At 47.7% G+C, this 21,748-nt stretch overlaps 1 protein-coding gene across 4 annotated transcripts in view; it reads right to left on the reverse strand.

The window, feature by feature from the left end:
* ZBTB7C (zinc finger and BTB domain containing 7C) overlaps nt 1-21,748 on the reverse strand; it is a 186,080-nt gene that overhangs the window by 98,238 nt on the left and 66,094 nt on the right. For 3 of the 4 annotated variants that reach the window (XM_062600139.1, XM_062600140.1, XM_062600141.1), the window contains one exon: nt 2,626-2,724. The gene's annotated coding sequence lies outside the window, so the exon portion shown is untranslated. Of the gene's footprint in view, nt 1-2,625; nt 2,725-6,727; nt 6,805-21,748 lie in introns of those variants that run through there. The other variant, XM_062600142.1, reaches the window with a different exon arrangement.

Below are 21,748 nucleotides of genomic sequence, written 5' to 3' on the forward strand. Positions count from 1 at the left end.
TCAGTTTTGACTCATCGAGCATTTCTGAATGGATTTTTGCCTCTCCCTATGCCTGCCTCATTAAAAGCCCAGGAGGTATATGAATCAGTGGGCAGCCCGCACCCCGGGGAGGCTATAGAAAATGCAGCGCTTTGATAATGCCACATTTTTGCTTTTACAAATAAATCAGGACAGGCTCAGCTTGGCATATGTGTAATTGCCAGGGGAAGGGCTGTATTCAGAGAATGAACGCAGCACCCAAGACCTATAGGTACCTGGATTCAAAAGACATGGCATGGCGCTGGGCCCACTGGCCAGGGCTGCTGGACCTATGCTCCATGTATAGCCACCGGTGAGAAGAGGTGGTGTATTCTTGATCTGGACCAAACCCTGATCTTGAGTCTGATACTGTCAAGTCTGCACAAAAGCGCAGTGGGGAGAGAACGCTGCTTGCAGAAACTTTCCGGATGCTGAGGCAGTTAAGTCAACAGCCAAGACGCACATCGGTCAAGCCTCAGAGCAGCCTCCACTGCCAAAGTGCAGACCTGCGGGGCTGCTGGCGGGACCTGCAGTCCACCGGCGCTGCGGGGACGCAGATGAAGGACCGGTGGATGTTTGGATTTACATTGCACTCGTAATAAACCAGGCGTTTGGAAAACATCCATTTGACCCGTGACATTTTTGTTTTAGTTACTCTCAAAGCTTTGACAGCAGCAGTTGAAACACAGAGCATGTGAGCACAGGCACTGAAAAAATGCCCCGTCCCCACAAATCCAAAGTGGATGTGAAAAAATATCAAGCCACCGCCTTGATGGTTTCTCCTTTCTCCTTTCTCATTCTTCATTTTCCTTTCTTTCATTCTGAGTCTGTTTCAACCTTCATGTCATCTCCCTCCCTACAGGAAACTTGAGCTTAGTACCCCACCATCCCCCACAATTTTTAAGAGAGAACGATATGGGTTGTTCTTTTTTTCTATTCTCTGTACAATGCTGTGCACAGAGCATTTGAAATGGAGATTGTCGAAACAGGAAACAGTCCAGTCAAAGTCCTCAGGCCTGGGTCCCCAAAATGTCACTGTGCAGAGCTACAACCACGTGAGAATAGGCCAATAAAAGGCTATCTGCTATCATGCCACTGTAAAACTGTCCTTCCTTTCTCCCGAAATAAAAGCTGATCGTGAGAGTTGAGGTTTAACTGCTGCCGAAATCAGTGGGAAGCTGCTTTTTATTAATCACCTTTTTTTGAAAACATCTTATAGATCGGTTTAAAAGTTAAAATCTTCTACTGGCTGATACTTTCACCAGCATACGGAACTTAATAAGGAATATACTCTTGCTCAGAAACCCAACCTGACAAGAAAATCATTGATTCTTAGTGTTTCAGAGTAACATCCGTACATACCACTACACTGGCTTCATTCTTACTCCGTTCCCTAAAACTCATCCAGAAGCTCCATCCATGGACCAGGGGTCCATGCTTTTCAAGCTCAGGCCTTGAATTTCAGCTGGCATTGTTGGGCTGCAAGAACGAATCTTGGACCAAACCCTGCTCAGGCCTCCAGTGCAAGGCTCTGTGCTGACACCAATGGAGCTCAATGAGGATGCAGAGCAGGGCACAAATTGATTTCGAAATAAACTCTTTGGTTTCCCTCTATCCAGCTTGGAGGAAATATTCAGAAATCAGGAAGATGGTCAAATGGATAACAGTGAGGTCAGGTTTGGAAGAGAGAAGGCAGCTGCTGTGTGGACAGGTAAATAAAGGTCAGATTTTCACCATCTGTTTTTTCTCCTGAAAATAGCTGCTACATTTATTTGGAAAAGTAGGCTCATGTACTCACAGGTTTTGAGCAATTCTTAAAACTGGTCTGAACAAGGGTCCTCTCCCATAAGCATTTGAGATTTTGAGCCTTTGACTGATTTTGAGCCTTTGATTGATTTTGATAGGAGTGATTTTATTTATTTATTTTTTTATTTTTTAGTGGTTTTAACAGCTTTCTCCAAGTTAGGGTCAGGAAAGTTTCCCAAACAGAACAGCTGTTAACCACTGCCAGAATGGTGATCAAAAAAATCCTTCTCTGGAAGTAAAGGAGATATTGTTTCATTTTGGGAAGAGTTAGTGTGGTCATGACTTCTTTGGAACATGGGTTATTATTGTAGTGTCAAGCCACTGATCTACAGAGTGACAACATTCAGGAAAAAAAATCAGAAGAGAAGTCATTTAGCCAGGAAAGTTGCTATTTGTCTACTGCATCTGGCTTCCAGCAACAGCCTCCACTCCATCAACTTCCAGGCAAATTAGTCAGCAGGAGGATATACTGTGGTAGGTGAACAAATCCAAGAGGATTTGCACAAAACCAGGTGCTTTTGTCCAGCCAATGGAGTCTATCAGTTCTCGTGTGGCACCGCAGCCATCTTTGAGCTCTGGAAAAATGAAATTCCAGTACACTCCAGTCAAAACATCCAAAGGAACTGAATTCACTGCTGGCTGAGGCATTCATTTGTCATAGAGCTACACACAGTTACAGCAACTAAACAGAGCAGGTTAATAGGTTTGTAGACTAGACAATTAGGGATACCAATATAGATTTTCTGCATAATGCAGAACATCAATTCTCACCCATAGTCTGTACAAAGGTAGAATAATTACCTAGGACCAGATCCTGAGGGGCGTTGAAAGCAGTCAAGCGGTCTCAGTTCCCATAGAGTTGGGTCTTTCAGGGGCTTTCAGAAGGATCAGCCTCTGAGCCTAGACAAAACAAGACAGAGCTGTATTAGCCTGGTCTTTTATAAAAAATCTATACAACCAGTAATAACACAATCACACGGCAGCTGCACATGCCTGCCGTGTATTCCTGTATGGAGCGCGAGCACAAGACCTTGGCAATGGTTACTGCTACTCAGCCTAGAGGTGTCCTCTCTAGATCACGGATGGATGCCAGTGGCACATGGGAGAGACACTACATGGTGGACATGCTCACAGAGCTTCAGTCCACGTCCAGGACCATCCAAATTACGTTTGTCAGGAGTGCTGCATTACACATGCCATCACACATGAATACACACACTGTGAACACAGGCCCTGAGCAAACACACCTCCCTAACAGATCTGAAACTCCATGGCTGTCTTGCCAAGACTACCGGCACCAATAAACCTGGTGATAAGATAAGCTCGCTGAGTTTCCAGCAAGGAAGTCTAGAAACACCTCGGTGCATTCCCAGCAGGCTGGCAGTGACACAGAGCAAATCAGCCCTGAGCAGGCACTACCACTCCAAACAGATTAAATGGAGAGAAGAGTGATGGGGACAGGATGAAGGCACTTCTGTATGTATGGCTCTTTGTTTTTGGAGGTCCCCTGAGATGCCTGGCTCCGGGTGGCCAAGTCCTCCTCCTTCTTTCCCTATAAGGGGAACGGATGAGGGGAGGAAAACAATGCTCTCTCCTCACTGCCCTAACAGAAGAACAAAAGCACAGTGATTCCATCCAAAAATGTCTTTTGAGGAACAGCCGAATGAGCCCAAAGGCCCAGTATTTCTATTTATTTATTTCTGGATGAATTCCAGCCTGGCAGTGTCTTTCTGTCCTTCCTCTAGGCTCTTAGAGGACTTGTTCTAAACAGCAGGGATCAAGCAATGGGGCTACATGGGCTTTGGATGGACACCACACCTCATCTAAGAAATAACACGCAGCTCTGGAGGTACCCATCAACAGACATTGAGTCAAAGGGCTCAGCACCCCACCGCTCCCTCCTGCGCCCGGACATGAAGAAACCAGCTCGCCCGCTCGTGCCATCTGGAGCCTGTCAGAGGTGACGAAACCAGAGGGGAGGTTTCCCCACCGCCCCCTGCGCTGCCGTACGCCCTGCCCCGCGGCGAGGTCCCACGGCAAGCCGGGACAGGTGCCGAGGGCACCCACGGCCCCAGCGGAGAGCACGCCCGCTGCCAGAGCTCCTGGCATTGCTGCCCGCGCCCTCGCCGTCAAGCCCCAGCCTGCCACACCAAAGCGAAGGTGGGGACGGCCAGGGCCGGGGCGGATTTCCCCAGGGGAAGTAGGAAACACAAAGCCCTTTTCATCGCCTCCTCTACTGGACAGCAAGTGCTGCCTGTGCCTTTTTGCAGAAGGGTGGAGGGAGGAAGGCGGTGACACTGCCAATCTCGGGCGAGGAGGAGGGGGGTGAGGTGCCGGGGAAGGGTGTGGGGCGCTGGGCGGTCCCCTGGGAAGGCGGCGGGTGGGATGTGCTCGGTGGCGTGGAAGGGACCAGGGGACGCAGGGCGGGGTGGTGAGTCACCAGGACGCAGCAGTGGGCAACCCAGCACCCAGGCTGCCGGGGCTGGGAGGGGTGAAGGCAAGAGCCAGGAAAGGGCAACACAGCGCAGGAGACTTACCGCGGGGCAGGGCTGCGCGTGAGGGCATCTGGGCTCACGCGGACGCTGCGACTCGCAGCCCTGGTCCGGCGCGGCGCGTTAGGCAGCGAGGGCCCCAAGGTGCTGAACGGCCCTTGGAGACGATGGCGCTGCCCAAGCCCACGGCGGGGCGCAGCGGTCCCCGCTCCCACGCCCCTGCCCGACAGCACAGACCCACCAGAAGCGAAACCCCAAACGGGCATCATTTCCACCAGGGTTTTCCAGGCCAAAGCCTGCCACCAGCCCCCCTTCCAGCCTGGTTTGCATCCCACTGGCACAAAACCCACCGAAGCCAGAACCTGGATGAGACCTCTCCCTGCTCAGCAGTGGTGGCTGTCTTAAAGCAGAAGGGGATTTCTGCCTTGCTGATTGCTCATGGAAAGTCCCTGACCAGCCCACAACCACGGAAAAATGGAAAATATAACTTTAATACCAACTTGGTGGCATGCTCTCTGTTTTTCTCTCCTGTGACTAGTTACCATGGATAGATTTCTGAGGTCGACAGTGCAATTGTTCACAGCACTGCTCCTATTAAACAGAAGATGAGCAAATCATCCCCTTCGTACTGTACTCTAATTTCCAGAAATTCTTTGTACGTTTGTTTGCTTAAATTATTTCTCTAATTTAAAGAAACAATGCAGTCTTACAAACTGATGGTCCAAATCTCTCGAGTAACCCTGCTGTGGTTCATTATTTTTACGCTAGTTAACAAGGAAGGTAATTTCCCTAAGGTTTAATAGAAAATCTTCTTTCCATAATGCAGAGAGGCAGGACATTTTAACAAACTTACTACTGCATTCCAATTATGTTGCTGGTGAGGGATATCCTAGGCAAGGCACAAGTCCTCCTCAGGGGTCCAGCATAAAATCAGGTACCCTAAATTGAGTTTTCTTCACTCAACATGGAGATTCAGCTCAGACTGTGTACACTATCCCCTAAGCTGGGATAGGGCTTCTCAAAATGGGGTGTCAAACGCAAAAATTGGGTGCTGGAGTTGACTCTTGCTCATCAGGTCATCCCTGCCTTCTGCTGAGCACGGCCTCCCTCACAACACCATTTTCAGCTCCCTTTGCGAATGAGCTCCTGAAGAATCACGGTTCTTAACCCAAAACATGCACTGGCATCTCAGCACACTGGGACGCAATCTGTGATACTGGAGCGGCACATCCACACACACAGCAGATGTCTCGTTGCGCTGGGTGTGCTGGAAGAGACAGGCGTATGGCTGTGACCACCAAGACCTTCAGCCCCTGCACTGGGTCTGCCACCGGTGTCTCTCAGAGCTCTGTCTCCAAGCCCAGGGCAGCAGCTACACCCCAACAGAGCTCTTCCCCCTTGGCTGCACGGAGACTCCCGTGAGCAGGAGCTCTGAGGGACAGTAACAGAACCATACCTCACTGGTGCCACATCAGGGATCACCTCTGCACTTCTGTTTTGCTAGGAAGGAAATAGATTGCAAAGCAAGTAGGACACATGCTCATTGCCTGACCAGAAAGTGCCTTTCTCAATAGCTTTGCAGATCTCTTTGCATGACAAAACAGAACATGCTATAAAGTCTTAATGGTAATGACCCGTACTGTCACGTGGGTCTCCTGAACATCTCACAGGAAGAACGATTATGAGCGTGTGAGGAGGCAGACCCTGCTCTTTGCACAGCATAAACTGGGGCAATCCCTCCGGCAGTATCCAAGCGGTTAATCAAACACAGATCAGAGATACAACAGATCAGAAACACTAAAAAACAAGCAAACACCTCAAACAGCCCAGCAAACCTCTACCGAGACACACGCGCAAGTAGGTGAACCGCGTCGAGGAGTTCATGAACCATTGCTGCAATTCCTCTTACCGTACAACAGCATCAGACTCCAGTGAAGTTTAGCAAGCAGCTCTCGGGACAATATCATACCACATAGTTTCTTGTCCCCTTCTGCCTACTCTGGGTGAGAAGCACTGCTGGCTAAACTCCCTTTACTTATAAGGGCATTTGCCCTACAAGTGCTTCTGCAGCCCTGCTGAACAGCTCTTTTTAATATTATTTATGCAACAGGATTTGTCAAGCAACCGCTACAGATGTTTGCACACAGTCTTCTCTCTTATCCAGACGAGAAACTGTGATAATACTGGGTGCCTCGGACATGCCACATAAATAATAAATAATAGCCTGGTTAATCACAAACAGTCGGTGAACAATCTAGAGATTCCCACAGACTCCCTGCTGCAGGAAAGGAAATAAGAAAATGTCCTGACCTAAGCAGAGGTGAGTCCTGCATACACACACACACACACACACACACACACAGAGAGAGAGATCGCAGGGAGATCACAGGAGCTGTTTGCAGATCACTTACCGAACATGAATAATTCACGCTGAAGCAGCTTGAAGTATGAGAACAGATAGCACATGTGAGCTCGCCACTGGTGTTTTTGCAGGTTTTCTTCTATTAAGCAAGCCAAAGAAACCATAAACCAAAACAAAAGTTCTCAGTCTAGTGTTGCCAGTCTCTTGTCTTAACTGCAAATCTCATGCTACACAGGGTTTTACCAGATCCGCAGCTGCCAGCTTATTGTAAGCATCCTTTCCCTTTCTTTTCAAGGCAGTTTTGTGATTTGAGGTGGGGAGAGGCAAGGATGCTTGTTCTTCAGACCTTTGGGAGCTATCAACAGAGCTAGCATTGCCTAATTACAAGCAACAGGTCATGCCTTCCAGAAAAAAAAAGGAGTTTCCTTTGAGCGATCACACCAGCTATCAACTTGCCGGCCTCCTCCCACTCCCACTGACTTTTCTGGGAACAGAAACGGCACTAAAAAGGAGAGAAAAAAAAATAGAGCTGCTTCTTCATTTCTCCTAAGCGAGAAATAACGCAGGTAGTGACACAGGCAAAGAGCAACCCTGATGGGCTTGTGGATGCTGGAAGCCTGCCATCCAGGGAAATGAAAGCCTCGTTGGGAGGGCACGGACAGAGAGGCCTCTTGATTCCTAGGGGCAAGGGTAATTAGAGTTTGGAAAGTCTTTCCTCTCTTTTCTCTCCTCATTTCAGCTGTTAAAAAACACCAGTCTCCCTCGCGGGATTTACTCTGCCAGAAAATGGCAGCGAGTGTCAGTGCCACACATCCTGAAATGCTGCCACCGCCAGCTGTGTCTCAAATTTATGGTGGCGTGACCAGAGTTAGCAATAACTATGCTGGGCCCCGAAGAGTCCTGAGCATCAGAGTGGGAGCCAGGGACTCTCAGAGACCAGTTCAAAGCCCTCAGCTGCTTCTAGCCCAGAAGAGTTAATGCTTTTGTGGGGTTCAGCTCTGCAGGAGAACAGATAGGGGAAAAAAGATGCTAGGGAGGAGGATGGAAAAGAGAAGAAATTCTCCTCCTAAAAAAAGAAATCCAGAAAGGAAGAAGGGATCTTTTCTCCTTTTTCTGAAAGAAAAAAGAAAAGGAGAGCTCAGGTCAGAAGCAATGAGAGCCCCATCAGTTTAACTGGGCTTTTGGACACATCTGAGCCAAGCAGAGGGTCATCTGGACAAGACCACTAGTGAACGCACCAAGTGCTGTCACGACCCATGTTGTTGCACTGCCCAGAAATCCTAGTTGCCCGCTCTACAGTGCTAGGTAGTGTACAAAACAGTCCTGCCCAAGAAAGCCTTCCACTCCCACAGAAATGAGAGGAGGCAAACGATGCATAAAAACAGATGGCAATGGGTGAAGAAACAAGCAGAGCACCTGGAGAGGCTCTGAGCTCGGTACAGCAGGTTCCTCACAGGTACCAAGATGAAGGACAATCTGAAGGAAGGACATGGAGGCAGTAAGGAAGCTTTGCACATGTCCACGAGAAGTCACTTCTCAGCACGGGAGTATGATGGGAAAGAAACACAAGCACAAAGGTACCTGCTGCAATAATGCAGGAGACTGAGTGGAGGCAGCTAAAGTGTGTGTGTACACAAGCATTTTTAGGGGACTCCCTCCTGATTCTAGGACATTTCCACGCTCTGGGAAGGATGTCAGATCCTGGCCTGCCTTCTGTGGCTAGGAGCCACCCCACTTCCCATGCACCTGAGGCTCTCATTCTCATGCCCTGTAGAAATACCTCAGCACCAGGAGTCTTCCCTGCCATCCCTTCTAATCACAGCAATCTCATCAACCATTTTCTCTGAAGGGACAGTTACTTCCCAGTCCTTATCTCCTGATGCCTGGAAATCTCTGCTACTGCCAAAGCAAAGCTGTGTGGTCTGGCCTCACTGCTGAGAAGACCTCCCTCTTCTCCACAGTGAATAGAAGGTCAATGTTTTCCACATTGAGAGGGAATGTCTTCCTTCTAAACTGTATTTTTTTTCTTCCTGTTCGTCTTTGGTTGGCTGGGGCCTTTCCCCACTCTAGCCACCAGATGAATAAGATTCAAGCGTTAGTCTGACAACGCTATCATGGGAGATAACCCTCTCACAGAAACCCTATCAAGAAGGTGGGATTAGGGAGCACCACAGTTGTTTGTGAAGAAGCCAGGATCACAGGACCATCTACAACAGAAGAGAATAAGCTAACTTCCTCCAGCATGCCAAAAAACACCCATCAGTTCTGGCTCCCTCCATGAGCTGCTCCTCATCAGTCACATGGGTGCCCTGGGTCACTGAGATGCAATTTTCATTCTGTGTATACAGCACTACCAAAAACCTGAAAGGAGCCAGTGCAGCTCCCCAGTACAGAGGCAGAAAACAAGGACCTAGGCCAGGACACATACCTCTGCTCTGGGAACGCTCCCTCTAGAAGACAGAGGGGTAAAATGGATCCACAGAATAAGGGTCTCTTAGCAATCATTCCCAAGAAGTGGCCTGGTGACTGCCAAGTGAGCCTGGAGATTCTTCATCCCAAGAGAACTGAGGCATCACAGCTGGATTTGACAAATAGGACCCTGCAGGATTTTCAAAGCTCCCTGAGGGAGAGACATGCTCCAACTCTACTGACATTCTCTGGGATTTGGGAACCCCTTGTAAAATCCAGCCTTACATCCACATGTAAAGTGCTCTGCTTCCATTCTCTCTGATAGAGTCAGAGGTGCACTAATGACAGGTCTGGATTTTATCCCAGAAGTGCACACTAAACCCTTCTCCAGATGAATTTGAAGAAAACTGCTGTGCATACTGAAAGCACACCTGCTCATATTCCCCTCACATTAAATATACATGCATGTGTTTCTTTCATAATGCATGAAATATATCTGATACAATAATTACAGTGATAGTAAAAGATATTCATCCAAGATTGCAACATAAAAACGCACAATAAACTTTATTCTTAAGAGCAAAATATTTAGATGAGAACCTTTCAGCCATCCTGCTCAAGCTAGCCACACTCTCTGAAGTTACCAGCAAACAAGTCTATGCTTTCAAATTGTCCTTGAACATAAAAATATGGACTGTATCCATACTTTTCCCTGGCTACTACTTTATCTTCTGAATTAAAAATGGCCTTCACCATCAATGCCATATACATCCTTGATCTAGAAAGCTGGAAGTGATTTCTCACCAGTGCCTGCTACAAAGGCTCTATCACCCGCATTAAGTAAACTTCACTTCCATGTTCAGCATCAGCTTTTATCACTGGTAGGAAACCTGTTTCTCGCTGAGAGTCAGGTAGGTCTTTACAGACCTAACGCAGGCCACAAATTACGCACCGCCATGTCACCCCAAAATAATCATTTGGCCATGCACCATATCTGATCCTCAGGGCTGTGGGTTCTCCACCCTTGTTTTTTCATTCTGTGTAGAGAAATTAGCTAACTATATATGTCTGACAGATGTTCTTTGAAAGAGATATCACGGCTTCAAAACACTAGATGATGAAAGGAGTAATCTAGCAGATTAGACTGACCAGAAAAGGATTATAGCATGACAGTGGAATAGCTTTAAATCTTTCTCTGATATTTATGATGCTTTTATTTGCATATCAAACTATTTGCCAATTAGCTGCATATAAATCCTTGATGAAATTACACAGTGGAGCTCTCCAAAGTTAAGAAATGCCAGGGCTGGGCTGCATAATTACCCTTAACTCTGTCCCTCCAGGTGTTCCCATTCTAGATCATCCTGAATGATCATGTACGATTTCTCAATAATACAACAGAACAATGTGTGTCTTTTGCAATGTCAAAGACATACATGCAATATTTCCATGTCCTATAAGCTATTCTGTGTGTGCTGGGACCTACGCTTCTACTGTGGCCAGTTCGGTGTCATTATCTTTTCACTATCCTCCAGCTAGTTCCATCTGAATGCTGCTGCTTGTCTCAGACTGCAGTCTCTTTAGAGCAGACTTTGACTCTGTTGTGGCTTTATACAACACCTAGAAAAGTGGAGATCCTGCTTGAAGCGTGGGCCCTCCAAGTGACTCAGGAATGCAAACAAAAATAAAGACACATGTTCACATTTTACGTATCAAGAGAAGAGTTGGGAAGCAACAGTCTGGTGTTGCAGTAGTGCCGTCTCTCTGAAGTGTGCACAGGAACATTTATTCAAACTCATTCACCCAGCGAGGTCTTTGTGGTACGCTGGATACCTAACAAAGGCAGAGTGCAGAGCCACAGCCTATGGCCTGATCTACACTCAGAGCTAGCACCACTCAAAGCCAGCAGTGAAAAGTGGTCCAGCTGATCTGTCCTGTGCAAGCAGGAAAAGCTTCTGGGGAGAACTGGCCCCGGAGAGACAAGCTGGTGCTCACCGAGGCTTTGTCAAGATCAGGAGCACTGGTGCAAATCCCCACTGTGGCTGCAACTTGAGTAAATCCCTGTCCAGATAAAACAGGCAACTGTGCGACTCTCTCTCTTATCTGGATTCAGTAGTTCCACCTCCTTTCAGTACTTGGAATTGAAAATGGGACTAAGCTTAGCTTGTTTTATCTAGACGTTGCTGCCAACTGGTCAGTCAAATGGTTTCTGGTACAGTGTGCACCAGGCTGTCGCTCAACAGGCATTGGCCTGTTATGTCCTCCTTCCTTCCTTGTCTTCTTTTCCAGCCTGTCTCCTTTACTCTTGGATGCTCATATTATGTTCCATAACATTCTACGTGTAGAGGCTGCTGGTTGGGAGCTAGTCCCCAAAACCAATGCCTCTGCTCCCTCCCAGTTTCCTTCTACTGGGATGCCTGGAGGAGACTGGGTCTTACAGTCTGACAATGAATCAATGAAGCCATTAACTGGGCAAAGAGCTAGCACCGATAATTGTGTGGTCTTACGGCTTCCACCAGTTTCCCTTCACTCACCCAGGGCCATCAAATTAAGCCAGCAGGAGGTTCAAACCAAGCACATGGAGGTGTTTTTTCCTGCAGCAGGCAGTGGATCTGCAGAACTTCTTTCCAAAGGAATTGTGGCAGCAAGCGTGCACAGGCTTAAGAAGACACAAGAAGAAAGGTCCCCGGGATTAACAAGTAGACAAACCACTAGAGGATCAGGAAATCCTCTTCACTGAAAACAGGTATTCTTATGACCAGTTAGACCAAGGGAAAGAGCCATGTGTCACAGATTTCTTGCCACTCCCACAGTGAGCATTTGGTTTGCAGGTGACTTACAGCCCCAAGCAAAGGCAGTGTCTCTGCACATTAGGTACTGCACAGAGACACAGCAAAAGAGTCCCCACCTCTAATGGGTTGTTATGCAGACGTATCATGGGAGGCATTTTGCCCATGGGGAAGTGTCCCCCAGACACCATGTGAGACCTGTGAACAGTTGCACAGAAAAGCAATGGAGTTAAACCCACACCTCCTGAGTCCCCTTCCTGTTTTTCATGGCACTCCTTTTTTTTTGTCATTGCCAGGCATTGGTCCTGACTGCCTCCACTATCACCTATATATCAATGTATCTCAAGAAACATCTCTTTCCACGTGGAAATCTTGCCCAGGCAGAAAGCAAAAGCTTCAGACATCAATGGAAGAGCAGTAGCTCTCTGTGGGATATCCAGAGATCCCAGGTGTGTTCAATTCCACTGCATGACTCCAGTGAATCTGATGGGGGGGACAGGTACACCAGCACGTCGCAAACCACGGCCACACGCAAATCATAAGCAAGGTGTGTTTGGTTCTTCTCTTTCTGCTCTGTCTAGCCATTTCTTACAGGCTCCCAGCTGCACTTGCTCTACACTAGCAATCCTTGTCCTCTGCTCTTTCCCTAACAGTCACATTTTCTGGATGCGCAGCTGCTCAAGTTTGTCTGCTCTGTTCTCCTCCACTTGTCCAGCAACTTTCCTGAAATGTGACACCCCAAAAATGAGTTCTCTGGGTAAGACTTTGCTAGTACTGAGTAAAGAGGTGAAGCAACAATTCTGTTTATACACCCCCAATACTATTTGCTTTCTTCATGGTCTCATTGACTCACTTTTGGCTTGGGATTCATATTAACCACTCAGTACTTTCTCTGTAGAACTCCCACACAATTATTCTATGTACATTTTCTTCCAGGAAAATCCAGGAGGAAAACAAGATGAAGGTAACTTCAATACAAACTATAATAAGTAATAATCAACAACATCATTAGGAATGATAAATGTCCCCACAGATGTCCCTATGCCTGTTTGCCCATGCAGATGTGGAAGGAAGCAAGGAATGAGCGCACATTTCTTAGGACCATTTTTTGGCCCACTAGAGGTAGCAAGTTTGACTAATTCAAGAGATTAGGCACATTTTCAGGCATAAAATATTAATATGAGCACAAATCAAAGGCAGCCTGGCTGGCTGGGCTCCTGCTTTGAATTCATTATATATATATATATATATAAAAAAGGAAGGAAAAAAAAGGTTTTATCCTTTCAAGTACATATGAAAAGGTATAAATTCCTGCCTGACTGCAGCACTTGGCCTTACTGAGCTCGTAATTGGAACCAGCGTGCTTGGCTTTGCAGGCGTCCCATTCACAAGCATGACAAGGAAGCATTCAATTTTTCAATAGGAAATTTCATCGCTGGAAAACAATCCACCTTCCTTGCCTCCGAAGAAAGGCCGGAGGGTGAGTTCACTCCTCGCACCGGTTTCAGCTTACTGCCAGCCCCAGTCAGAGCTGCCAGAAGGGCAGGAGGAAGGGCTGCAGCACTGGCTCCTCGGATGGTCCCAGAACCATGAGATCGCTCCAAATATCGCAAGACCGGCATCTTTCTTGTAAACGTACTGGATTTGCTCCTCTTTACTTGGGAACAGTCAGGGGGCTAGTTTGCCCCTTTTATTTCCATAACCACACGGGTAAAACAAGTTCATTTTTTTTCATAATAATTTTCCCAAGATTTTCAACTTTCCACCTAATTTCAGGATTTGAGATTTCATGGAAAAACACCAAGGCATAGTAAAAGGCCAGATCACGCTCACATGCAAAGGAGTATTTTGCACAGGAATTTCCTCAGAGACCAAGCATATTTTAAGCAGGGTTTCCATGAGCTTGGGCCACTGCTAGCCCTACAGCACAGAGCCACAACCGGCACCATCCCAGCCTATGCCACATGGGCATCGGAGCTCAACACAACCAGCTGCACGTGTTTTATGAAACCACAGACACCATGACACTCACAGCACTGCACTACATGTCAGACATACGTACAGCCATGTAGACAGCATGAAAAGGGAGTGGTTGACAGTCTCACACATGGCACCTTCTGCTGAACAGACGTAGGCTTGGTGACTTCTGCTCCCACATTTTTAGCAAGGACTGGCTGAGTACTGGCAAGATAATGGGACACTCAGAAAAGCCACCTTGCACCAACAGCTTTTTGTTAATAGCATTTTCTTAACTTATCCTTTTCCTAAAGCAAAGTTGATGCCTAGCACAGAGTTTAATAAGGCTTCAAGGCTGCAAAAACCTTTGAGAAACTCCAGTAGGACTCAAGAAAGCAAAGCAAGTGGGCAGTGTGATGGCAAACGAAAGGCAGCACTGACCAGTGGAAAACAACTTCTAGCAGGAGTTCAGTAACTTAAACTCCTACAAACTTCTGGTTTCAGGTATCAGCTAAGCCACTCAGAAGAAAGAGGTGGCTTTTCAGCACAAACAATTTGTAGAAATACAGAGATACACAGATCTTTGCAAAAACAGTCCTAGAGCAATCTGAGCTTCAGCAGTGTACCCATCTTCAGCAATTCTTTCCCAGAAACAAATGCCAGATTTCAGAGAACAGATTCAAAACTTCAGTCTCTCTCCCTTATGGCTTATTTCACCTTCAGAGAACCCACAAATTCGCACAGGACCATGACAGCATGGGCATTTCTCCATCAACTCATAAATTCAATGCCTCTTGGCATGTTGCTCAGATAAAGGTATAAAGGTAACGTCTAGCACAACCAAATGGCAACATATTTAAATCAGGGTAAGGGATATTTTCTTCTTTAAAAATTTCAGTAAGTAATTAATTTTATCACTGCAAGATTGCATAATTAACAATCATCACTCCCAGGCACAAAATACAGAAGCTAACAGCTTAATAGGGTTCAAGAAAGGAAAGGGCATCACCTGTTGAATCAAAGGATCTCTGGTTATATCAGACACGAAAAATATAACATAATAATGATATAACATAACCAACCAGTAAAGAAAACTCCTCTAGCTGTTACTAGATTTCTTACACATTAGTTTGAAGGTTTTGATACTGGTCGCTGTAAGGATCAAGCTTCAGGATTAAACAGACTCACAGTCCGATCTAGAGTGACCAGTCCTGTGTCTTCACATGCACAGCGCAAATTAAAAATCATAATTGTTCATATTCTAAACATTTATTTAACAAGTTATTTTCCTGCTTGCTCTTTAGTATGCTTGAACATTAATCAATGGCTCCCATGGGAATGGTTCATTTCTTTATGCATTTATAGCAAACTTGCATTCTGTCGCCTCTCTGCAGTAACACTGCCGTTATCCACTGGCACAATAGGCTCGGTGGAGACGACTGACTTTTTTTTGCTCAGAATTGAAGAGCTATGCACACAACGACTCACTTGCTCACAAAGCCAAAGGAAAAGATGGAATTCCTCCTGCTGGTGCAGCTTTCTAGTTCCTACCCAGGAGCTGGCTGAATTGAAGCCTGCGTGCAACAGCCACTGCAGCCCCCACACGCTTCCCCCATCCCAGACAAGGTCTTGCCACAAGGGGCACTTCAGCTGCCCCTCAACTGACCATGCCTCTCAGCAACCCTCACACGCTTGGGATGAGCTTCTGTCTTCTACCTAATATCTTCTAACATCCAATGCAGCATCGTTTGGGTAGCTCAGGCTGCTTTTAGCTACCCCCAGGTGACTGGCAAAGGGAATTTTCAAAGCAGATTGGTGAGGGGCTGGGAGAGCACACCTGAGACACATGGCTGATAGCCCAGGGGCTGCCCAATGTAGTTTTCTGCAGTGTCGGGGGGTGGGAAGACAGGCAAAGTAGAAGGCAGGGCTGGAGCAGAACAAGGAAAGGTCAGCACGTAGTCAGTGATTTCTCAGTGGAGACCAGGTGCAGACGGTGACACTCTACACTATCAGGTATTTCAGGCAACAGGGACACTTGCTGTTCTTCCACTCCAGCAGAAGACAGTGGTACCCCTCAGAAACAGGGGGAATGGCTCCCCCAAGAGTTCCCAGAGTTAGCCACCAGCTGCCTTAAACAGCCACAAAGAAAGACATAAAGACTAGTATCGTAGTTCTGAAGGAGTCCACAAGAAGTCTTCTGGCTCACCCCTGGCCCAAGGATGCATGAGAAATGTTTGCCTTGTCAGAATGGCAGGGATGGAGCATCTGTGGTCTCCACAGGCTCTTGGTGTTTCACCAGCCTTTTCCTTAGAAGTACTTTACGGTCCCGAGGTCTGCTCTCACTTGAAAGACCAGTCCTAGGACCCTACTCCCTAATTCTTCAGCAAACCAAGAAAGTCAGGCCATGCTTGCTTTCTGTGAGCCTTCACCCTGACTTCATACGCAGACCTAGCACCCCTCCAATTGAACGAAGACTCCAAATCCTAATCTAGACCTGAACACCCGAGCTTATTGCTCTCCCTAGAGCACCAGTGATCACATCAAACCCCAGCGAATTTTGGAGGGAAAACCACCTAAGTGTCTACTTTTGCCAGCCAGGATCACCTTTGTTGTGCTGTCACTGCTGAGCGGCCACCAAAGCTTTTTCTAGAACTCATTAACTGTGATGGTCAAAACATGATTACACCTCATTCTTCTTCTGCCACTTCAAGGCCAGGATGGGAGCACTTGAGCCTGCAGCAGCGCTGATTTGTCCTATTGTTCTACAAAGTGGCTGCTCTACAGCAAATTGAACAGTGAGAGCTGTCAGAGAGCCCGGCACAATGGAACCAGTGCATGTTTCTGGGATTATTAGAGGGAAACAGAAAGAAGCCTCTTGAAGAGTCTTCACGGCACTTAACATGACAGCTCAAAATAATGGACGGGACAAAACAGAGCAAAGATGATTTAAATTATGCAACTCCAGGAAAGCGGTGTTCACTTAGGCTCCACGGGGAGAACTGCCATTTCTTAGAAATGCTGGCACATCTGTCTGCATTCCCTCTCCCCAGCACACATATGTGCATGCACGCACACGTATACACACACACACACACACACACACAAAACCCTTTTAGGTGCTCTTGGTTCAATTTGCCAGTGAACACCACATCCTCTTCACCGAAAGACTGAAAAAGTGTAAATTAGCAACATCAGCTGCAGCTAATCAATCCTTAAGCAAAAACATCCTTAAATCTCTATCTGCTGCCAAAAGTTCACGGACATGTTGGTAGAGATGTATATACACATGTTCCAGCACCCATTAGACAACTCCTCCAAAGTCATCTAGAGAAGAAATGCCTCACTACTACCCACGGAAGAGAAGAGGGGTTTGACCCTGATCGAATGACAAAGAAATGTCAGTGCCATCTCACGTCAGTCACAGTTGTGTGGGTTCAATGGGGGGCTCATCTGGAGTAACAGGCATCTCCTACCTACACATCTCACCTTCCTGCTGCCCTGAGCAACCCGTCTACTCTGCCTGGCAGCACCCTTTGGGGTTCATTCCTCTTTCAACGCTGTATTTTCTGCCTGTGCGGGACTGAAATGAAGTCAGTCTAAGCTCTCAGGCAGGGCAAGTCAGGGGAGCCTCTGGCATTCCCTGTGGGCTCCCTACACATATGAGCTTCCCAGCTCAAACAAGGTATTTCCCAGTGGCCCTGGCCACCAGAGGTGGCAGGCTGGAATCGTTCCTCCACGCTCTCATTTCTGGGAAGACCAGCTACCATGAGCAACACCTTTGCCAAACCATAGCGTGGGCAGGAGAGCTTCTTCCCTTTGCTGTGGCTGCCCTACCAAAGCAGCTCATAAGTAGCCTTAGTGGTGGGTCTTGTATATTTGCTGCAGTCTCCTTAGCTACTGAATAAAGCACTGCTGTTTGCAGCTCAGAAACAGAGCCAGGACCCCCCAAAAATCTGCACTGACCACAGTGACTTACTGTGCTTCCATGCAGTCTTGAACGGTCTGTTTTGAGGAGATGCTGCCAGGTACTAACAGCGGCTGCAAACGCGCTCTCCTCTGCTGCCTGTGTGCCAGGAACCTGGGATCTGGGACCTGAAGTAGCCTGTCTCTCCTCCTCTTCCTCACTGTCCTCCTGCGTTTGTCCTCCATTTTGTACATGCTGTCGAAGGGGACTGCTGTGCCCACCATACCTCTGTGGCTTAGCTTTCGCTCTCTCCAGCCTGCCTGATGAGCCTGCTGGGAAGGCAGCACCCATTTCTATCACCCATCTGCAAAGCTGAATGGCAAGGACCAGGAATGGAGCCCCTATGGTGAGGGAGATGGGTGTGGGCAGTGGTGCAGACCAAGTATTGAATGTGAAACCCCATTTCTGGCTCCTAACTGCATTTCCAGACATCACTCCAGGCCTTGCAGGGGAGTCCGTGACAGAGAATGAAACTGCTAATGTTGGGAGGCATAAAGATGGGGAAGCGCAGGACTGGGCCCAGTGAGAAATGTATAAAACAGAGGTTCAGTGCTGGAAAGCCTAAGCCAGAGGCATCTGAAACTGCTCCCTAGGGCCGTTTCGGATGCCTCTCCTGAAAGAAGAATGTACATTTTGACAATGTGACAGCACTGAGAAACCCCTTCTGAGGCACTTGTTGGGCCCCACTCCCTCTGTGCCTGCAAGTCCCACAGGACGTTTAAATCCACTCCACCCCGGACAGGCAGTTCTTACGCTCCAGGCGCTGTGCTGCAGTGCTGAGCACTCTGGAGAAACAAATCCATCTTCGAGAGTCTTAAGGCTAAAGCCTTAATCATTGACCCAGACTATTTCCAGGAGTCCTTCATAAGCATTGGAACACTTTGCTGTTCACACACACAGGACCTGTCACTGTCACGTCAGTCTTTCTTGCATTACTCAAAAGAAAATACGAACTGGGAGCCTGATGGGGAGCTGTCCTGGAGTGCTGCGTGACTGCTGCTGCTCTATTTCATCTCCTAGCAGGGGAATTTCTTTCTTCATCTCCTTGAGCAGGCAGCAATGCCCATGCCATTCTTGGCCAGGTAAGAGCGGGGTGGAAAGAGATGCATGTTACACAGGACGAATTAACGAGCTATTTTTGATAGATTTGCATACACTGTGGTGATAATCTGTCTTTCAAGACAAAGTGCTTTGGTTTGACAACCTGAAACAGCATGCAAACCTGCTACCAAGCGTATGAGGATGCAGCCAGCCCTACACACATTACCGTAGTGTATAAAAGCCTGCTTGAAATGGCTCTCAGCAAGCCTGGTAGGAGCGATGGGTGCTCTGTACCTTCCTTGCACCCTTGTATGCATATCCCAGCAGACCCAAGGGCTAGCAACCTGACTGGTCCTCCAAAGCTCCAAGACACCATAGCAGCAGCTGGGGAGGTGATGGTAGGACTCAGCCAGGCAATGAACAGTTGAAAGAGGAAGGCGGGGGGCCTTGGCAACAACTCTGCAGCACCTAGGAGTCCCCTCTACAGACAGGATTCCTTGTGACAGACCTGCCAACATCAGAACAGCTTTGCAGACTGTGTATGAGTCACCATAATAATAATAATAATAATAATAATAATAATAAAAGATACAGCCACAGCTCCTCGGCCTCAACCCACCCACTTGCAAACAAGATACCATAGTGTCTCCCATCCTCATGCTGGAGGCTGTTTGCAGTAGGACAGGTAGACAGCTCTGGCATTAGACAAGGCTCTAGCACTGCCCTGAATGCAGTAGATGTGGTATTCAGAGCAGGAAGCGTTATTCGGATTTGTGCAGCAACTGGTACACTGGTAGCTGACCGAGCTGTCCCCTGGCTCCCGCTGCAGTACAAATATGCAGTAATGGCTGTGATGGAGGTCAACAGATGAAACAGAGGGGGTCGTGAAAGCACTCACCATCTGAGTGGTCCCCAAGACACTGTGAAGTGCAATTTTCATGGCCGTCCCCACTTTCAACCTATTTCTATAAGCCCTTGAAGAATTAAAGCTGTAAGGAGCCTGCTAAACTGCAGGAGGCAGAGAGATACGCGGAGGCCAGAGTGGTAGCTCCAAAGCTTCAACCACTGGAACTTGGGGCTCACGGGTGAAAACCATGGGCAGGAACCCTCTGAGTGCACGAGTTTCAGATCAGAAAGGGCCATGTGAAATAATTATCACTTATCAGTGAGGTCCAGTAATCACAGGAAAACAGAGGAGAAGGAGGAGGAGCAGAAGGAGAAGGAGACCTCTGAATTTAAGATTAGTATACTGAATAAAAGCAAAGCAATGTCTGGATCCATTCAGAATGGGACACGGTCATAGTGTTATTTTCTCTCCAGTTAGGACAGCAGCACAGGTTACAGCCAGAGGAGGCAAAGCACAAGCCTCCCATGTGGCAGAGATGTTGCAGAAATGCCAAGCAGATCCCCCACAACAGGAACGTGCTGGAGAGGGTGAAAGGCAATGCCCTGGCTTTAGGAAAACAAACCTGCCTCCCCAGCGTGCTGCACGCCCGTCCCCATGGATCTGCCTTTCTCTTTCTTTCTTTCAAACCTGCTTGTGAAAAGGTGGCTTGGAGGAAAGCTGGAGAGGAAAGTATGGGTAGTGTGAAAGCGGAACAAGATGACATCTGTTCTGGAGCCACACTGCCAGTAGGCTCCCAACCTGCCCCGGCTACGGCCGCAAGCGACACCCGCTTCTTTCGTCCAGAGCGTGCCTGTGTGACAGGAGAAAGCTGCCTGCTGGGCTTTCCACTCGCGGATTCATCCGGTGCACACGCACACAGGCACACACTACGTCCGCGCTGGCTGCAGTTAGAGGCTCGGCGGCCGTTTCAGCATGCATTTGCCCCACCGGCATGAATTGGTAATGGGCTCATACACTGAAGGACTGTGACTTTGCTCTGTTTCTGTTACATTAAAGCAACGCGGTTTTGGCCAAGGTAACTGTTCTCCAGCAGTGCAGGGTCAGGAGCGTGCACCGAACCGCATACAGTCTAACCAAGCGAGGCAGAAATGGGGAAAGCGGAGCAATCGAGGGGACGCGCCACGCTCCTGGGCGCTCCAAGGCCGCCCAGGAGCCGGCTCTCCCAGTCCCCCCAGCCAGCGCCCGAGCTGCTGAGACCCTGCCACTCGCTGGGGCTCTAGCTAGGGGTCAGCAATGCAGCTGCAGCAACTCAACATATGCTTCCATGAACCTAAAATCACCTGTATGAATTATGTCTTGAACTGATGGTTTTTCTGAGGGGGGTTTCTGAGACCCCTATGGAGATGTTCCCTTCGGATATTCCTCTGCTCCTTGATCGCAGTGAATACAGAAAACTGCTATCTGAACTTCTCGATAGAGAGCAGCTTGAAAAGCAGCTCACAACGCCAACACAACAAGCCGCCTTGCCACTCCAAGTGTGTGTATCCGTGTGCACAAGGGAAGGAGGAACGCACACGGGTGTATTTGGGGCTCCTCCTTCCTCCTGAAGCACCAACGGAGATGCTGTGCAAATTACTGCTTTCTAATACAGCCGACAGAGTTCATAAAGTATCAGATGCTGAATATACTCAAAATACTGCAGTCTGGGAAATTCCTACATCTAATCTAATCTAATCTAGTCTAGTCTAGTCTAATCCATCTCTCAACATATTTACAATACCACGTTCCTCACCAGTGCTTCAGAGTGGCATTTCTGAGCTGATGCTCATGAGGCTAAGATTAAAAAGTGAGTAAATCATCAGTTTAACCTGTTCTTCACTGGACAGACGGAAAGACAGGGCAAAAATACAGGAGAAAGAAAGAAAGAAAAAACAAAGAAAAAATAATAAATTTTAAAAGGAAAGAAGCAGAAAGAAGAAGAAAGAAAAAGGAAGGAAAGAAGGAAGGAAGGAAAGAAGGATGGAAGAAAGGAAGGAAGGAAGGAAATCTAGGGCATTAATAGTT

This window comes from Rhea pennata, chromosome Z, assembly GCF_028389875.1.
Source record: "Rhea pennata isolate bPtePen1 chromosome Z, bPtePen1.pri, whole genome shotgun sequence".
NCBI lineage: Eukaryota > Metazoa > Chordata > Aves > Rheiformes > Rheidae > Rhea > Rhea pennata.